General features: G+C 40.6%; 1 protein-coding gene across 1 annotated transcript in view; it reads left to right on the top strand.

Annotated features, from left to right (window-relative positions):
- The window catches only part of plxnb1b (plexin b1b), a 110,277-nt gene that overhangs the window by 33,774 nt on the left and 56,063 nt on the right, over nt 1–20,440 (top strand). Inside the window, exon 3 of the mRNA XM_080026242.1 lies at nt 19,901–19,989. The gene's annotated coding sequence lies outside the window, so the exon portion shown is untranslated. The remainder of the gene's footprint in view (nt 1–19,900; nt 19,990–20,440) is intronic.

Below are 20,440 nucleotides of genomic sequence, written 5' to 3'. Positions count from 1 at the left end.
CGCCTCGTAGCGGAACAGCATATTATGTGAGGGCATATAGTTACTTGTGACACACGCACACACACACACACACACAGAGGATGTTTTGTACTCCATGTGCAATACAAAATCTGAAAAAAGAAAATGAATTAGCTTCTCACCTTGTTTGTAGAATATCGAAAATTATTTATTATATTGGTTTAGAAACAGCCACCAATTATTAACAGTTTCATCCAGTGGCGTGCACAGGTAGACCTGAAGTGGTGCTGAAGCACCTGCCCTTTTCCCCTGGCCCAATCAAGTGCCCTTTTGGAAAAAAATAAATAAATCTGAAAATTATTTTCTTTTTTTTACAGTGTCATCTATAAATGCTCAACGATTTAAAAACGTTTGACAATAATGCCCCAATAAATATGCCCCCCCTCCTCCTCCTCCGCACACACTTCCTTTGTCAACGTGAACGCGCAGAGTGGACACAAACGGAGGCGCGTTGCCGCAGCAGTTCACAGCTGCTGCACACACACACACACCTACTCCCCGGCCTGCCCTGCCCCACCAGCGAGGTAACACATACATTGAATGGAGTCAAGAGTGTATTGTTTGCCCCCTAAGCCTCAGTTGCCAAGCTATAACTTGCATTTATTTGTCTCTGTTTTAAAGTAGCCTCTATCATGCAGCGCCACACAGCTGAGCATAAATTAGCCGACTGTCCTGCTCGACAAGCTAGCCCAAAAAAAATATTGATATGACGTGATGAACACAACTAATGTCGGCGGAGTTTGTCATTGGTACAGCATGTGAATCTATCAGTATGCTGAATATTTGTAAATGCATTTTAACTGTTTTTTTTTTGGTGGTTTTGATTGTTTTAACTGCACTTGTTTTTATTGGAAAGTGTATTGGGACCGTGTACCATGGTGATTTTGCACTTTAAATAATAAATTGATTGAAAATTGATTGATTTAGTGTTGTTTAGGTTTACTTTAGGCTATATAATTAACACATGCAGTAATTTATTTGCTAAATGACAAACAGGCAATTCCCAATTGCCTGCAGAAAAAGTAGCCTTGTGCCTGGTTGTAATGTAACCAAGCAGTCTTATTTTATATGGTTGGTCTCTTTTATTTACAAATTGCAGTATAATGCCTAGAAAGGAGAAGTTAAAAAGGAAAAAGAAAGGGAGCTACAGCAGGCAGCCCAGGGGAGCAGCTCTCTGCTCTCCTGGATGAAAGCATCCACCAGCAGCAAGGAGGAAGATGAAGATGAAGGGTCAGAGTCAAGACCAGAGTCATGTTAACTGTTCAGGGCCTTTTTAAAGCTCAGATTTTAATGTTGAACTGTTCCTCAAATGTTATTGAAATATCTTAAAAGCTGTCCACACATTTTATTTTAACTACGTAAAGTGGGTTGGTGGTACTAAATCAGTCATGAAGCTATATAAGCTAATTATATTATTTTGTCCCTACCATAAGTTATTTCTATGTTACAAGAATTGCAGTAATCTTGTATTTATCTTAATAGGATATTGTTAGTACAGAGATCAGGGGCCTAACGAAGACTTCAAAGAGAGAATTCGGGATAAGGGATTATTTAAAAAAATCCGAAGCTGACTGTTTTTTTTTCAAACATGTACATTATTTCTTTCTGCTTTTTGGTAATTCTGTGTCTCCAAATTATTCCAGAAAATAGTAGGCTACTAAATAGCCCACATTGACACAGGTGATTTAGCCTTAGCTTTCTTCTCAAAGTGCACCTGATTGATGAATTTTTCTTTGAAAAGTCCAGGGTCCCAAACACAGTCTCCCAAATTCCTTTGAGAAACACTCAATGTGTGGCCGGGTATTAAAAGTCATTAGACCAGGGGGGGATTTTGTACATGTACCCTTAAAATGATTTGGTCATTCATCGATAGACTATATTGTGCCCTTTTTTTTGCAATGAGCACCTGCCCCCCAAAATGTCTGTGCACGCCACTGGTTTCATCATTGCCAGATCTTTCTTCATCATGTCTGCAAATAGATTTCTGATGGTGAGGGAATCAGTAAGAGCCAGTGGGTTTATGTTTTTGCTGAACAGATTTGTTCACAAGTAATTGTAATAGTTAAAATTACAGTAGTCGAGCCCTCCATCGACTCTGATTATATGACTACTTGCTTGACTCTATGTTTATCTTTGGTTATCTACCTATGATCATCCCATTATCTGACTCACAGCTGTGGAACCACCCCAGGCTCGTTATGGTTTCACGGCTTGTCAAAACTGTGGAGTGGCTACTGGCAGCAGTTTGTGCTTTCCAATCTGGATATACATAATAGGGAAGTTTTTATTGTGATGCTCTGTTGGAGAAGTTTATAGTTTTTACTGCACTCTGGTCAAAACAGCTCCAGTGGTCCTGTAACTGTTTTACGGCTTCATTTTCACCTTTTTGTATGTTACACAACAAGCGTGCCTCTATAAGCAACACACACATACACACACACACACACACACACACTCTGCTGTTTTAATGCTATTTTACTAGCGGCAACACTATGGAAAAGGCAGAATTAGCTGCAGGGGACCACAAAGAGGCTCTTTATGCAGCGGTGTGTTTTTACACACACACACATAGCATTCAGACAGGACCTGAAAACACAGCAGCCACACTAACATTTGCCCTTCACTCTCTCTACACTGCCCTTGTTATTGCCCGGCACAGGCACAGACAGGAGCCTAATAAAGTGGCTACAGTGTTCAGAATTGTTCATACCCTTACACCTTTTGCACACTTTATTGTGCTATAGATGTTCTTGGATACAATGATCAAATTGGCATTTTTGCCTTGTAATCCATTCTCTCAATAAGCCAAAATGAAAAAGCAAAAACATGCTTTTATGAATGTTTGCAAATGTATTGAAAGTCAAAAACTGTAGCATAGGTAATAGCATCAGACCTTAAATTCAAGATTTAAGAAGCCCCTTTGAGAATAATTACAGATTCTTGTTGCCTCTAAATCCGTTTTCATGCAGTCTGAGCAAACCTTAAAGGGCTACCCCAAACATTTATTAATGCAAAAGTGAAAGACAGATTTTTAAAAGAATAGTAAAACTCGACTCCTGACTTTTATTCGCTAGTTTGAGTCAAGCTTTAAAACTGCTGGATCCTACATTTCCAATAATGCAACTCAACAATGCCTTTCATAAGGGCTTTCCTGACCAGTCATAGCCAAGGCTAACAGTAATTGTGCAAAGTAAATGTATTAATAAACACACTATATCATTTAAAAGAGGTTTTAAATATATGGAGTAGGGATGGCCATTTAGAATTTTTTCTTTAACCGGTTAACCTCAAGAATTAACGGTTATTAACCGGTTAACCGTTAAGATTTAATGTAGCCTATTTATAGTGAAATACATGTTAAAATGTATTAAAAAATTTGTTTAAAAAACGCACAATTTTTTTTAGAATGTTTCAAAAATATGTTTAAATTTGTAAAATAATTAAAAGATCTTTCAAAACACACAGGGATTTAGAAAGAAAAAAAATGTTGGGGGGGGGGGGGGGAGCTCCGCTGAAATTTGTTCTCTGAGGGGGGGGCTCACTCTTTCACACTTTGAAAACCCCTGGCCTACACGACTCTTTTCATTCTTTACCGACAGTTGGCATTCTTACATCCGGTTTAGCGATATCAAAATAAGAGTCCGGATTTCAGAGACATTAAGATGATTTAATTTTTTTTAACCTTAAAAATTAACCGGTTAAATATCTTCTTAACGGTTAACCATGGACATCCCTAATGTGGAGGAAGGTCACAGTCTACCATGAAGTCACTTAGAAGAACTCTGTGTGTATGCCATTAAGCTTCTTGAGCCAAATGGTCACAGTGTTGAATGAAAAGTTAAGGACAATAATAAATGAAGACCAGGCTTCTCATGTTAGTGCATGGGCCTGTTCTTCCGTCCTCTCTTTGTGCTTTTCCAAAATCTCTCCCCTGGGATTTCCAGGGGCTGTCCTCCCTCATATAACATCCATCCGTCGGTCTGTGGCTGCCTTGCTGATGGCGCTCTCCCACAAATGCATAAAAATAGCTTGTTTTTGTGCTGTCATGCTAACAGTCCTGATGTTTCTGGTCCAGGAGACTATCCAAATATTGGTCTTTCTTCCCATCGCTCAAGATTGTTTGGTAAATGTGAACATTCATCATTAGTTTACTGTAGATTAGAAAGTAACACGTCACCAAGCTGCCTCATGTTAGAGTGGATGGTCTGAACATTTTCCTGATTTCTTTTCCTCAAAGAAAGATTTGCATTTGTGTTCCCAGCAGTTACATTTTGCTGGGTCTGTGTGTTTGATGAAATGCTGAAAATGCCGTCATTGCAATTCAGCCAGCACTTTAAAGCAGACAGTGGATAATCCTAGATAATTGCCAAACTGTAATCTCCTGTAGAGCAACATTAAAAATGACTTCAATAATTAAAGCACAGAATAAGCTAGAATGGTTTAAACTGAACTGGACTGGGCCCAAGTAATGCTAGAAGAGATAATCCCCCGACACATTTTCACTCTCTTTGACCCCACTCTCTTTCATGTCTATCTATTTCACCCAGTTGTGTGTTTGCCGAGTATGTTTTGGCGTAGTTATGGTGTTCAGCCTTTTTTTCTGGATATATCGGATCCGTCTCCACATTCTGGAAGGAACTAGATTATGTATTTAGCCTCTGCAGCTATTCTACCAGAAAACAAGGAGGACGTCATGATGATTTATGAGGCCCACTTTGCTTACCTTTCACTTAAGTCCTGTATCGTTTCACTTTCAGTGAAATTCAAATAAACATAACTGCAGGAAATACAAGAGAATCATGGGTACTGTAGTCCCACTAAATGGCCAAGATTTTATGTTGTTTTAACATAAAACACTTGGCTATGATTAGAAGCAGGCAAAATGGATAATGTATGTATAGTTCTATTTGTTGATTATACATTATCTGGTAAATGAAATACCTGAGAAATAAAGGTATGACATCACATTGCTACAAAAAATAAAAATCCAATATTGCCTTTTGGTAGACATGCTCATGGATTTGCATCTTTGGATCTTAGTCTTGTCAAATGTATTAATTTATGAATGCCTATTTGGTTTGTAGTGGCCTACCTTCACAGCAATCTTTGATATATTGTAGATACTCGCATCCAAGAAGCTCTGTATTAATGTTGGAGATAGTTGGCTCAGTGGTTTTATTTCATACAATTTTGAAACAGGCATGAATCATGCATAGTTGAACAGCAGTTTTAGAAAGACTAGAACACAAAGCAAGTGTTGGAGTGTCCGCTGCAGTGCAGAGGAAGAGACCGGAGGACCAAGTTTTAAATGTTGATGTAAGCAGAGAGATACTGTCTTCCTCTTTGTTGCTATAACATTGACCAATCTCACTTTATTTTGTGGTTTGCCTTTTGGGTTTAATTCTCAGTGTCAGCATTGTGCTGCCAACATGAAATGCTGAACTACAAGGCCAAGTAGCATTAACAAGCTGTCAAGGCCTCAGGGATGTGTATGTGTGTCTGCTTGCCTCTCTTTTGACTGGAGTCATGAATATGGAGCAGCTTCTTGGCTTTGTTCAGTCACTCACGCTCAGCATCAAAGAGAAGAGTTCCAGAGTAAGACAGTGCCTTCAGAGCAGGTTAGACCGTCTGAATTACATGCATGCCTTCAAACTGTACCTTTATCTGGTGAGGCGTAGAGAGACCCAGGTGGAGGTGAACCAGGGTTGGCTGGAGGATCTGGTGGAACCATGCATGCGTATACCCAATTATGTGAAGATTGTATAACTGCTGAAATGGTAGAAACACTACTATTAACTATCTCATTGCTGCTGAGATAGTTAATGCCTTGACATGGACCTCATAACCTCAATAACATCACAATTTGCTTTCTGCAGTGAGTGACCTACCTGATTAGTGAAAAATCATATCAACTGTTTCAGCGACAAGGGTAAATTACAAACCTGATTTCTTGGCTGTACGTTATAATTTTTCTGATAGGTAGTGACATATCCTCAATTAGCAATTGTAACTAGAACCAATTACTTGAATTTTTATTGTAAACATCCATTCGATTTGCAGAGCCAAATGTACACATTTTACACATTCTTCTACTTCCTAGACCATTTGTGTGCAGTGACTGACGGAAAATGTGCTTATAGTATGTCTGTGTGTCAGTCTGTTCATGTTGCTTGCCTAAAGGCAGAAGAATGCTTCAGACAAAGTGTTTGTCAAATCAGCGAGGCTATGACAGGAGGCCCTTTGCGCTACATTGGAACTTAACTATCGGGAACACCGCCTTTTGGACGTATTGGGATGACATGTCGTAAAGTAACTAGTTAATTTGAAGGATACTTAGAGCTTGATATACTGAGTTGTAAAGCTGTGGCTGCCTGCGTTGTATCCACATGTGAGCAATGAAAGGCTTCTCTCAATAGCCTGGTTTCCACATATGCCTCGTTTCCACCGAGTAGAGCGGGTCGGGTCGGAGCGGCTCAGAGCGGGACAGCTCACTTTTAAGAATCTCGGTGGTGTTTCCACCGCCGACCCTACCCTTACTGGTAGGGCAGGGTTTAGGCTGGAATGCGATAGCCGCCAGATTATGGGTCAATCTATCGGGCTGTGGAACAACTGTGGTCAAGCCAGCGGTCTCTCGTTTTTGCTTGGTCAAACCAGCCGCTTCTTTATTTATTCCCCCCGTGTTGTTGTGAGCGTAAACGCACAGAGACGGCTCGGTGCAACTGATAGAGACAGTGAGCGAACAGCGCTGGCTGCGGCAGCTACGTGGCATTGTAGCAGTGGGACACAGTGTAGCCAACTGATTCATTTAATGACGAGGAAAAACACCACACAATAAACAGTGCTGCGCTCACATTTTCGCCAAAAGACAAGACTCTCTTCACTCTTGCTGAGGTGACTACACACGGCGGAAATGATTCTTTCGACCAATAAACGGACGGAATGTGTAACTCGCCTTTTCGGCACCCTTTCAGGCGGCTGGTACCCCAACGGAGGAGTACCGAAATTAGGAGCGGCTTAGAGCGGTTAGGTGCGCTTAAACCGTATGTTACCCAACTTTTGTCAAATGAAAAGCCAAACTACCCGGACCGAACCGCTCTGACCCGACCCGCTCTACTTGGTGGAAACGAGGCATTAGTGGCGCGGCTAGGTTCGGTGCTGCTCGGTCCGCTTTTATTTGCTAGGTAGGGTCCAAAAATAAGTGAGCCGAGCCGCACCTTTTTTGAGGACCCTTCCATTGGGGTACCAAGCAGTCTGAAATGGTCCCAAATGGCTGGAGCTACACACTGCAGTCCGTTAATTGGTCGACAGAATCATTCAGTTCCATAGGAGGGCTTGATCCATACTGTTCCGAGTCAGACTTTTAGTGCTTTTTTGTGTGGCCAATCAGACACACAACGGCAGCGTTTATGAATAGAAATGTGCATCACTGAATCTGATGACGTGCTCAACATTTTAGTCACACAGAATCATACTTTGGCTTCAGTGCTGTACAACAATTAACCATCTCAACTCAGCATGTTGCGAATCTTCTGTATTTCCAGCCTTTTGTCAAGGCAGCTCCCTTCTCCATCTGCCTCTAGGAGTTTATATATGCCCATTACTGACACTGAGCTGTGTAACCTGATGATGAAAACAAGTGAACAGAAAAGAATAGCTCCAGACCCAACCCTACATTCTTTCTGATAATGTCTGCATACGTCTCCCCACCATAATGAGCATGTCAAAACACAAGCTATAATTTCCCCGTGAAGGCATTGCCTCATGAAAACTCAAAGGTGCAGATCAGGGTCTGGTGGTGGTGGGGACAGATTTTTCTTTCCACTTTCACTACATCAGTAAAGGAAACATTTGGAACAAAAATAAGAGCATTTACCAGCCAACTGGTCCTCAACGTCCACTCTAAACTCACGGCTTTGTAATGACTTGGCGGATGACGTGGAAACCCACTGGGCCCCAACAAGGCCTTCAGCATGTGTTCATAAATGAGCCAGGATCTGCTGTAGGCAGAGCCAGAGTTGGTGGGACAGAGCAGGCCACGGTCAATGGTTGCGTTTGGCTCATTTTCCCTGGGCTAACTGCTGTCCTGCCCAGCACAACTCCTGGTGGAAACATGATTCCTCTGATTTTACAGGAGGATTGCTTGTTTTCATAGAGTTGTACTGTTTAGTTGATTGGTGTGCAATATTATTATGATGGCCTCTGTAGCAGCCTATGACGTAAAACCTGCCCATAAAATAATAATTTTTTGGTTTTTAATGTAATAAAAGCTGATAATATAGTAACTTGCCAATAAATAATAAAATTTTGAATGTTAAAACGTTTTGCACATAATGTAATAAGTTGTTATATTAAAGAATTCTTAGAAAATGTAAAATTATAAAAAGTAAGTGTCATACATTATCGGCTCCAGTTATGACATTTTGAAAGGATTATTTAAAACCCAGCTAATATTGTTATAACGTATAACATTATGGGCAAACAGTTATTACGTTATTGGCAAGTTACTAATAATTGGCTTTTATTACATGAAATAATGAAAAGTTATTACGTTATCGGCCGTTATTACATTATTGGCTGCTACATCCCCTTCTCTTTTTCTTTCAACTATTTCACTCTGTCTCTTGTAATTCTCTTATCACCTAATATTTCCTCTCCTTAAGAGCCCATTCTGACTTTTACAGTTCACTTATTGATCCACTGAGATCAGGTAAATACAGTGTCCACCGACCAGACCATCTCTGTGTTTCATTTAATTTTAGAATTTAGAATGTTTGCTTATGAAACTCTTTTCTACAAAATCAAATGTGTTTTCTTGGCCAATTGCCTTTTTAATTAGAGAGACACATTAGAGCTGACAACACGTCCCTGGCCGTGATTGCAAAGTATGAACCCCGAAAAGCCTTTAAAATGCCCCCAATCTGTTTTGGTTTTAAGAGATTATTCCTTTCAAGACTAAATGCAGTGAATACAGACACGTTGAATATTAATCCTTCAAATACATAGTTTTCAGTATTAAGACATTTATCGTGAATATCAGTGTTTGTAAATGTATCTTTGTGCCAGTTCTAACTGTATTGTATTTGATGGGGGAGTTTCATTCTAGGAACGGAACTTGTAAACAGATTTGTTGCAATAAATAAAATAAAAATTCAAAAGTATTTGGAGTCAGTGTGCAGACATTGTCATGAGGCCAGCAGTATGCTGTTCAGATTGTATTGATGCTATTGTGAGTACCTGTTCTGCCCCCCCTATTCTCATTACTGTGTCTCCCTGCAGTCTCTCTCTGTGTTTCTGGGCTTTGGAATAGATGAAAGCAGCTGCAGCAACACCGTGTCTCGAAGCCAAAGAATATCAGAGTGGAATATTGTGAAGTTAGAATTTACCCCCGAGCTTTGTTTTGCTTCTCTGAGTGAATTCAAAAGTTATATTGCTTCCGCTACTGTAGATACTTTCTAATGCATGTGCTGCCAGCCGCACCTGTCTGCATCTTGAGTTACAATCCAGATGAGCTCCACACACTTGAATAGCTTCCTGTCTCTGGCAGCTGTTTGTATGATAGCCCTGATGACTCATGACTTGCACTCATTGATGCCCCTTGACTTCTAATCCACCACAGACATGAACCCCTTTGTCACGCTGCCATGACTCAAGCGTTCTATCCGTCAACTCCCATCAGTCTGATTTTTTTTTTGTCTTCTTTGTTTGCTAAAAAAAATTGACTAGGCCAATCAGGATCTGCTTTCTGATCTAACATTCGTTGAAGGCGGTCCTTGATTGATTGGTTCATGAAGTCATCAATCAATCAGTCAGACCGGGCCCTCCCCACTTTGTGTCCGTTGAGGCTAGATTGACGAATTTGTGAACCAATCAGGGACATACATTAGGTCAGACCGCTGGCCCTGATTGGCCCAATCATTTTTTTAATAGGAGTAAGTCCAGGCTGACAGAGAAACTAATTTGAAGCTTGCTAGATCAGGCTGTTCTCACTAGGCTAAATATTTGACACTACTGCCATTAAAAGGAAGCCTCTACTCTAAACTGTAATTAGGATTGTGGTAAAAAAAAACAGAAGAGATAAGAAGTTTGAAAATCTCTTATCTTATATTGGCTCTGGTGTTCCTGAATGCATCATGCAATGATAAATATCAAATTCAAGTTAACTTCATTATCCACTTTACAATATGCAGCAATTGCCCCTCATTTACTGGTAGAATTAAAAAGTCTGCAATCTTATTTTCTTTGTTTTGAATGAAAGTTGGTGAGGGTTAGACTTTAAAAGTGTCTTTGATTATGCCAAAAAAATGCATAATTATGCCAAAATGCAGTCCACACGAAAACTCCAATCCATTAATAGTCCTTGTAGTGTCTGATGTCACATGTGACCTCAGCCCAGTGAACAGAAGCCTTCTTTACATAGAGAGAGGGGAAGACTGATTCATGGTTGAGGAAAAAGGAAATGCTTGCACACGTCTGGTCAAAGCTATTGAGTTCCAGCCCCATGTGTAGGGAGTGATCCCTGAGATCCGGATATGTGTCCTGTCTTGTGTTGCAGGATCAACCTCTGTAACCTCCTGGGTGATTTCTCTGAAGGCCATAAAAGTTTAACAGCCATGGGAACTTCCTTTACCCACCACCCGGCTCCCTCTGTAAGCGACAAGTGGCTCTCCTCTGACCATTGAAACGTGTCCAAGAACTAGCCCACTGTCCTGTCATCGAGGGATCCAGCCCTTACAAGGGCCTGATAAGGGGAAACTCTGGAACTTTTTTTAGGTCTTCATTTCTTGAAGGATGTTTTTTCCGGGAGAGAGTGCAGGGCGATGATCTCTCTCTCTCTCTCTCTCTCTCTCTCTCTCTCTCTCTCTCTCTCTCTCTCTCTCTCTCTCTCTCTCTCTCTCTCTCTCTCTCTCTCTCTCTCTCTCTCTCTCTCTCTCTCTCTCTCTCTCTCTCTCTCTCTCTCTCTCTCTCTCTCTCTCTCTCTCTCTCTCTCTCTCTCTCTCTCTCTCTCTCTCTCTCTCTCTCTCTCTCTCTCTCTCTCTCTCTCTCTCTCTCTCTCTGTGAAGTTCATCAGCCGAGGAGGAATGTGTTCTTTTAGATGGGCAGCCATTGTTGTTGGGCCTTTCTCTATAAATAACTCCCTTGTCAGCCAGCTGAGCCGTCCAGCTCAAGCAGGCAGCAGGGACTGAGAGAGAAGGCCAGTTCTTACACGGAACAGTTTTTAAGAAAAGTTAAATCAGGTTCCCTCCCCCAGTGTTTATTAAAATTAGAGATGAACAATCTTTCTTATTGAACAACTTTTTATGTTGCAGACATAGAGGTCAGAAATATTTAGAATCCAAAGTGCCAGCAATTTAGGGATGAGAGGGATCCGACCCAATATTGACATCAGGTCCAATATGGCATAAATTCACTCATCGGATATGGGACTGACAACACAGATCAAAATTCCACAGTCAGTTTTATTTTTTTATTTTTTTAATTAGGTGGTTTTTCAGGCTGATGTTTATTAAGAGTTGTTGTTGCTGCTTAAATACCCACTTCACTGGTGGAAATATGAAGGTGTATGGAACTCTGAGATCCCATGTAGTATAAATGTGCAAACATTTTAGAAATTGGTTCATCCTAGCCTGAGAAAAGGCAGAGAGAGTGTTTTATGGTCTCACTGTCTAACCCTACATTTGACCATGTGTGACGTCACACATGGGAAAATGTAGGGTTAGGATTAACAGGACAGCTGGGCCAAGGGAAGACTGAGGGAAGAAAAACCTCTTTCAATATATTATAATAGCGATTTTATAATGATAGAACGCCTGTTCCGTATGGGTGAAGTATTCCTTAATTAATATTGAAGCATATCAAGCAATCGGGTTAAAATATGGGTTCCAATACATTTAAAAGGTACCTTATATTGCATAACAGCCTAGTTGATAATAGATGATATTGGACAGTATTGGACGATATCAAAAACGCAGATATTGGAATGGAATTGGAACATTGACTTGAACCTCTCCTGGTTGCATCATCAACAGAGGATGAGTGCTGATGAAAGATGAAGGATATCCCAGTCAGTATGAGGAGAGAAGTTACCTGACTGAATTTACATGCAGTTTGGTGCAAAACCTCCACTCTCTGTGCTGCTAACGTCATCTCATTCTAAATGAACTGAAGTGGGGAAAACCCCTTTGACAGCCTGCTAGTTGGAGTCTTATGTCAACGATATCAGTGTTTCTGACGGCAGAGATATCCACCACTTGGCTAACAGGACCAAACGTAAGTCAACAGACCAGTGGCCAAATGGCTACCAGTTGCATCTTAAATGAATACATGTTGATAACTTGCCAAACGTTATGTTGAACTAGAAATGCAATTCCTGAAGAAATTGCGGTGTGAATGCTGCGCTGCTGAGCTGAAGCTGATACTGAATAACCTTCACTGCTGAATGTTGATGAAGAACGAAAGATGAATATATCTGAATGAACAGAATGGTTGAAAAATAGAATGTTTGAGAAATGTGGAATATTTGGAAGTTTGAATGGACTTTCTAGTTGGAATTAGGAATTAATTATGACCTTGAACTATGACCTCCAAAATTTAATCAGTTCATCTTTGAGTCAGAATCAACATTTGTGCAAAATTTGAAGAAAAACCGTGGAAGCGTTCATGAGATAATGCAGTCACAAAAGGCAATGTCACAATGACCTTGAAATTTGACCTCTAAACTCTTGTGATGTCATCTCTGAGTCATACTCAACAAGTAGTGAAGTCTAAAATGTTGTGTTGGAACGGGGATTCGAACCCCCAACCCTGTGTTCAGCTCAATCAGGATACTACCATGCAATGTCCTGAAGGAGCTGAACATGTATAGGGCCCTATGAAATCCGTTTTATTTTTTTCCAAATTCCGTTTTATTTTTTCACAAATTCCGTTTTTTCCGTTTTAATCTCATGACTTCCGTTTTTTTACAATTAACACTCATTTCGTCATCAGAACGAGTGTCTAATTATTGCGAACAAATGATATTCTAACAATTTAATCAGATATAAGGCTAAAAATCACAACATTGCACTGTTTTTTGTGCTTAAAAAAAAACGAAAAAACTAATTTGTTGGGTATAGGCTATAACAGAAAATAAAGCCATTAATTTTGTGCTTCAAGTGAAACATTAAATATTATTTTTACATAAATAATAAAGTCCTTATAAACTTTTCAAGAAGCTGGACTAGAGTGAATATTGGACAGGCTTTATAGGTCCATGGCTTTTACCTGTGGGACAGCGCTTCACCTAACAGCTGGCTGCAACACCAACCTACAGTCTATTGTGCGACGGAGAGCTAGTTATCATTAGCATCAGCGTTAGCCGACATCACGGCAACAGCTGAATAATGTAACACATTACACAAGTTACACTACATGAAAACAACGGGCTGTAGACGCTAGAGTTATAATTGCGTGTAGGAAACATTGTTGAGACTGGAATTTCGTACCACAGAGGCCGTTCCATAATACAACACTCCCTTTAGCAATGGCTGAATATAAGACCTCCCTGTGCTATGTATCTGCGGGAGCGAGTGGCATTAATAACTTAAAAACAGTAAACGTTTAACATGATTACGTGCTGCTAGATGCTTTAATCATATGCCGAATTTATAAACAGACCATATTATTAACAATAAATTAAGTTATGTACATGTCAGAGTTACGTACATGGATACATTCATAAGTAAACATTGAATAGACAGATTTGTGAAGGGGGTTTGGCGCTGTGTGTTACATTAGCGATCCTGCAGCCAGGCTCTACTTTTCACGGCAGTAGTTTGGTCTTTAGATATCGCCAAACCAAAAATCCTCCCTAGTTCTGCTTTAATTTCAACCGTGTTGTTTCCCTTTGCCTTGGAAATTGAATTTCACCAAAATAATGGCGAATTCCGTGACATTCCGTGTTAAACAGTAGATTCCGTTTTTATTGCCCAATTCCGTGATTCCGTCCGTGTTTTCGTTATCGCGGAAATCATAGGGCCCTACATGTAAAATGTGGAATGAAGTTTATCGGATGAAAAATGAATGAAATGGATGAAAAATTAACGCAATTTGAATTTTCTCCATCCGCTTAGAATGGGGCTGTGGCGTCATTTTGGGACCACACAATTTCAAATAAATATACATATTTTCATATTTTCGGGGTCCTAGAGCACATTCCAGAGAAGGTAATTTCAAACTCCTGAAAAAGTTGAACATTTAGAAAATTAATAGAGGAAAAGCATTCTCAAACTCTCAAATTAGGCAAATTTCACTTGTATTCTGGATGTATCATAAGAGATTGGACTCTTCTCCCATTCTGTGACATACATTATCCTAAAATGTCACAGGCAGGTGCAGAGGTCTCCATAGTGACTGACAGCTAATCAGTGTCAATTGTAAACAGCTGGTACTTTACACACGTACAATCACTTCTCTCCCAAAGAGGATCTCACACACAGGCGATTTCAAATGAACACATAAGCCCAAACTGCTGCTTTTATCTCGCAAACCGTTTGTCTGACAGAAAAAATTATCATACCGTGAGAACCAGAAGATTCCAATTAATATTCAGTGTCAAATGTGTTTCTTTAATGTAAAAACTTTCGAGTTGAGAGCAATTTTCGTTTAGATTTTCTGTCGTGGGGGGCGCCTTTAGCTCAGTCGGTAAGGCGTCCCCCTCCCGGGCCGGGCCCAGCAGCAGACCCGGGTTCGATTCCTTCCCGCGGTCGTTCTCTGCATGTCACTGCCCTCTCTGCCCCATTTCACCTCTGTCTCTCTGCACTGTCAATAAAAAGCATGAAAAATGCCCCAAAAAAAATATATCTTTAAAAAAGATTTTCTGTCGTGGAATGTAGAATCTCATTTAACAAGAGAGTGGGTGAGGCAGGAGGCCTCATTTAGTATGACTTTTTTCCGCTTAGAAGCTCACAGCTCCCAATATGTATGTCCATTTGCCTCCAAAGAAACATTTCTGCGACCGTAACAATAATATCTACAGTTAGAGATCAAAATTATCCACGAGGAGTTAGATTTTTGTGAGTTGACGCAATCTTAAAAAGGTCTGGTGTTCTTTTTTATTCCCTCTCCTCCACTCTGGCAGTTGATGTGCACACTCTAAATATCACTCAACTTGATGTTACATCCGTCAAACATGGCTGATTAATTTGAAAACTATGCTTTTCTTAAAAAAGGTTGAATTTTAACAATGAAAGACGAAAGATAGCTGAATATTTGGTCGAAGAAATGAACTTTGTAGGATGAATTATCAGTGAGCTGGAAGTGTCATTGCAGGTCATTGCAGAACGCTTTGCGTTTTGCCGATTTCCCAATACATTCCCAATAGGGATTTTGGGTGTAATAAACCTTTAATTATCTCTGAAGTTATGAATTTTATGAAAAAATGGTGAATTATGGAAATGTGCTCCTGTGCGAGACAAACATGAAAAACTTTGAATGGAGTTTCTACGATGAAGTATGAACGAGTAGGAGGAATCATAATTTTGTATGAAATATTAATTTCATAAATGGTTAATTTTCTCTGAAGTTAGGAATGTTATAAACAAACTGTTCGCTAGCAATTGTTGTCTGAACTATGCTGAACATTTAGATACTTGTATCAAGTTTGTCGGATGAATTTTCAGTGAGGAGATGCGATTTTAAACATTTCATAATTTTGGTTAAATTGTTTATTAATTATGAAGTTATGCATTTTTTTGAAAATTTTGAATGAAAGCAAGAATGTGAAAAATGGGCTGAATATGATGATAGTTGAAGGAAGTTTGTGGAATGAAGCATGTTGAAGATATGGCCCGGCGTGAATGCTTTCAGCATTCACACCAATGATAAATCAGCACCTGTGCCTTATGTGATATCAGATGTACTCTCTACAGTCTGCACTTTAGAAATGAGTGGATAGCTTTGCCCTATCTAGACCCACTGTTACGCTTCTGTAGTGTGATCTGTCCTGTCTATCTCTCAACACTAAACATTTGCTGTGTGTTGCCTTACAGTAGACCTAATGTTTGACACTGCTCGTATGTCACAGCAGCACCAACAGTTGTGTGTGTGAGTGTGTGTGTGTGTGTGCTTGAGAAGCAGGAGGAGGATGTTGGCGTGTGTAATTTAACACTGTGGGGCAGCAGTAGCCACTAAAGCATCCTTTGTAAACACTGTTTGTTGTTGTAAAGGCAATGACTGATTGTAGAGGGCTGCATTCACTCAAAGCCCTACAACTCCTCTGTGTGTGTGTGTGTGTGTGTGTGTGCGCGCGCGCATTTTGGAGTGTTTATTTGTCAGTGTGTACAGCAGAGGTGGACCACTCGTTCTAGGCGCTTTTGTGCTTATGCTCACACAATCATGTCACTAATTAGAAACTTGCTCTATTTCCCCTCCCCCTTTTGTTGCTGCAAATGAGTGGGTGTTGAATGGGTCACAATGGGTCTCTCTCTGTGTCCCTCTCTCTTTCTTTCTCTCTCTCTCTCTCTCTCTCTCTCTCTCTCTCTCTCTCTCTGTCTCTCTGGTTTATTATCATTAGTCACATTCCATCACTTCTCAGTAAGCACCGAGGCTTGCATTTTTTTTGTGGCGATGTCCGTCATTGTAATGTGTGTCCCCACTTCTGTCTCACGCCCGTCTTCCTGAAACCCCGTTTATGTCAGCATATGTCACTCTGCCAGCTATCAGCTTTTCTTTTTTTTTTACACGTCAAATATGCTCTGTCTGTCCCCCTCCCGGCTGCTGTCCCTCTCCGTCTCCTTCAGAATTTAGGATAGCTGAATTTAAAATGAATGAAAGGCTGGCCGGACTCAATGAAGCGGATGATGGCTCAATTGAATGTGCCTCTCAGGAATGCATTGGGTGGTGGAGTGAGTCTCTTTGCTACCAGCTCAGGCTCTGGTCCACTTGTGGTGAGGGTTAGGGAAGGTTTAGTTTGCTGTATAGGGATCCTGTTCACCTGCTAAAGGTTCTGTTCCCAAATGCAATAACAGTGCTATGTACAACAAATTGGTACGAGTTAAGTGTAAACAAAGTCCTTACCAATTTATTTGCACCTACCTCAGAGGCTATATGTAAAAAAGTTAATCCTGGTCCTGTCTCACAGCTGTCTGAACGCATCCTCCCATGATGCATCACTCTGGCATGGTCCTGCCTCCTTCAATGTAAAACCATGAATCGTTTCAATGACTGACAGGATTTTTTGCTATTTGCTGAACTTCATAGCAGGGGCAGGGCAACGTCGACTTGAAAAAGTGGCACAGTGGTGGATTCCACCCCCCATAGTTACATCCTGTGCCAAAACAGTGGTACAGGACTGGTCTCATTCAAATTAAACATGTGGCTTTTTTTCCACACTGTGCTAATACAACGCTTTAGGTAACATTTCTTCTTAGCATGTTCCAGGTTATAACAATGCCACTTCACAAAAAAATGTATGCATTGATTTAATTGTTAGCCACCTTCCAAGAGAGCGGTATCACACTTTAATTGCGGCCATATGACACATTCCAAGCTCATGCCAAATGCATGCTTCACTATGGACAAACAATATTAAGTTCTACTACTGACACTGTGTCTGCAGACAGTGTTGGGGCAAGGTATAGAGTCCATTACCTCAAAGTAAAGGAACATTAGGAAAAGGCAATAACATGCACCACATTTCCTCCCATCAAACTGATACATTTGGGCTTGCTGAAGTCACGGTTTCCACTCAGACACAAAATGTGATTTTTGGCGCAGGAATTGAATCAGAAGTCCATTATCTTGTTCTCATATGTCTTCAAACTCTGGGTGCAGTTGAAGTGTGATTGGATTAGTCAGTGCAGGAGAGGAAGAACCTTTTCCAAAAGGCCACCCTACTATTGCTTGTCTTTTTTGAGTTGCAGCTTTTCTAATGGCCTGACTTGCATGTTACTCTAAAACTAAGTGTATGCAACATCGGTCAAACAGGAAAGTTTTACCAAAGTACATTTTTTTTTAAAATTCGATCTTCATGCACATGGATTCCCCATAAGGAGCTAAAAGAATGTGGTAAGCATGCCAGGCCAGCGATGAAAAGTTGTAGTACGGGTGGGGCCGATACAATCACAAAAGTGATTTAAAAAAACAAATTAAAAAGTTTGGCAAAATTATGAAGGAGTTGAATTTCTGCTAGGTGACGTTGGGTTGCATATTTCAAAAGATTAAACACTGTAACCTGGTTTCAAAAGTTTTCGTTTGCAGACTGCCCCCTCAAAACGTTGTTGTCCTGTAAACGAACAGCCAGAAAGTAAAAACAGTTTGGTACATTATGTTAAAAGTGTTGCCATGTAAACAGCCCTTTTTAGATGAGTGACTTGGAAAAGTTATTGTAAAGGACCTAGCCAACATTGTTACTTATTATGGAGTAATATACATATCCAGCTTAGAGAAAGCATTGGAGAAACAGGAGAAGCAGTGTATTTGTTGAACTAGTGCTTTTCTATGAGTTAGCAGCATGCCTGTCATTCCGGCTTCAGACCCGTGCTTTCTCAGGAATATCTGCACAGGCCTCACTGTAAAGCGCTTTTTACTCCAGAGAGTCCTAACATGCTGACCACACAGTTCAGCCTCTTTTAGCAACACAGTTTCAGCTTGTTTACCAACTACTGAAACCCCCCCTCCCCCAGGGTTTAAAGCATTGCTTTTAATTTGGATCTGATGATATGGTGCTGGGTCACAGTGGCAACAATCAATCTGCTTGACCCTCAACGCCTCTGGCTAGCTTCACATGAGCAGGAGTCCCTGAGTGGAAAAACAAACATTTAGCAAGGAAGTGGCAGATAAGGTTTTATAATAGAATTAAATCATCTGCTTGAAATTATATTGATAGCAATAATACAAATCATTGTGCTCTAGTAGTAAGTAGTTTAAATTAGTGTGTCTTTTCTTCCCAGCTTTGGCTCGCTGCCAGGCCTTTACCCTCTTTCCCACACACAGGAGATTGTCACCAACAAAGCAAGCTTTCTAATGCCGCGAGGGGGTGCAGGGAAAGAGGTGTGTGTGTGTGTGTGTGTGTGTGTGTGTGTGTGTGTGTGTGTGTGTGTGTGTGTGTGTGTGTGTGTGTGTGTGTGTGTGTGTGTGTGTGTGTGTGTGTGTGTGTGTGTGTGTGTGTGTGTGTGTGTGTGTGTGTGTGTGTGTGTGTGTGTGTGTGTGTGTGTGTGTGTGTGTGTGTGTGTGTGTGCCTATGGGTTTTAGGATCGGTCTCTTCAGAGGGCTAAATAGTGTTTTTCAGTCTGTGTCTTTTTATCCTAAACTCCCCTTTGGATTAAGTCTACTGGAGATCTGCCTGAACACCTAAGACATAATCCTGCTTCTGTGCCAGTGATGGATTGTTGGGAGAAGAGTGAAGTTAAGAAGGGGAAAGAGAGGGATGTAGCAAAGTCCAATTGAGTGTGATATGATTTAACAGTATCATAACTATTGGATATCACAGTATTTCACGTCTGAAATAATAGATTCAGGAGCTCTTCTAGCCCTCTCCAAGGTTCTCATGCCATCTTCTTTTACCTCCATAGGGACTAGTCCAAAAACCTTTTGTACCTTGTATCCTAGCAATGGGGGAGGACTGTATATTGGGACTGTGTGTGTGGCACTGAAAAGGCCCACTTGGACTCACACTTCTCGACTTGGCCTCTGCTGACGGCCTTTTTAACTCACACAAAACGGATGTAGCCTGTCAGACATACAGGCCTGATAGGAATTTCAATTGGTGCAGTGAGCTTTCCCACAATTTTCTAGGGGATTGCAGTGATGATGCCAACAAATCCAATGTGTTTGAGAGTTTTGTAGAAAACTGTGTGTCAAAGTGCAGAGTATATACTTATGGTTGTGCTCTTTCCTTGTGTTGCAGGTTGTGTCCAGAAGGATGTGTTATTAAAGCCAAGCTCCTGGGAGGTCAAGAGGTGACATGCCTCTGTGAAACACCAACGGAAACAAATGGTAAGGAGCCGATAGTCTCAGAAGTTTATTATGCTAAATGGAGTCCTCCTGGGGTTGTTTAAACAGTCCAATGCCACAAGTCGTAGATTCTAATATAGAAACAATTAATATTTTCCTGGATTACAATTGTATTAGGCAATCTGCAGACGGACAAGTAGAGACCTCTTCAAACACCATCAACCAAGAAGGCCTAAAGTATAAGTTGTCTTTTAGGACAACAGAATCGAATGGAGGGTCAGCTTGCTTGGCAAATATAGTGTTGTGACTGTATGCTCTAGACCAGGGGTATTCAACTAAAATTCAAATAGGTCCAGTTAGAGAAAATGTCCTCAAGCAAAGGTCCGGAACATCATAATGTCTAACTTGCGTTATGATTCAGTGTGATATATAGTGAAGTAGCCTAGTAGTTGTATCAACGTCTGCATGTAATTAACAACTGACTGTCAGATCA

Source organism: Ammodytes marinus (assembly GCF_949987685.1).
Source record: "Ammodytes marinus genome assembly, chromosome: 4".
Classification (NCBI taxonomy): Eukaryota; Metazoa; Chordata; class Actinopteri; order Uranoscopiformes; family Ammodytidae; genus Ammodytes; species Ammodytes marinus.
This window is presented reverse-complemented; position numbering and strand designations above follow the sequence as displayed.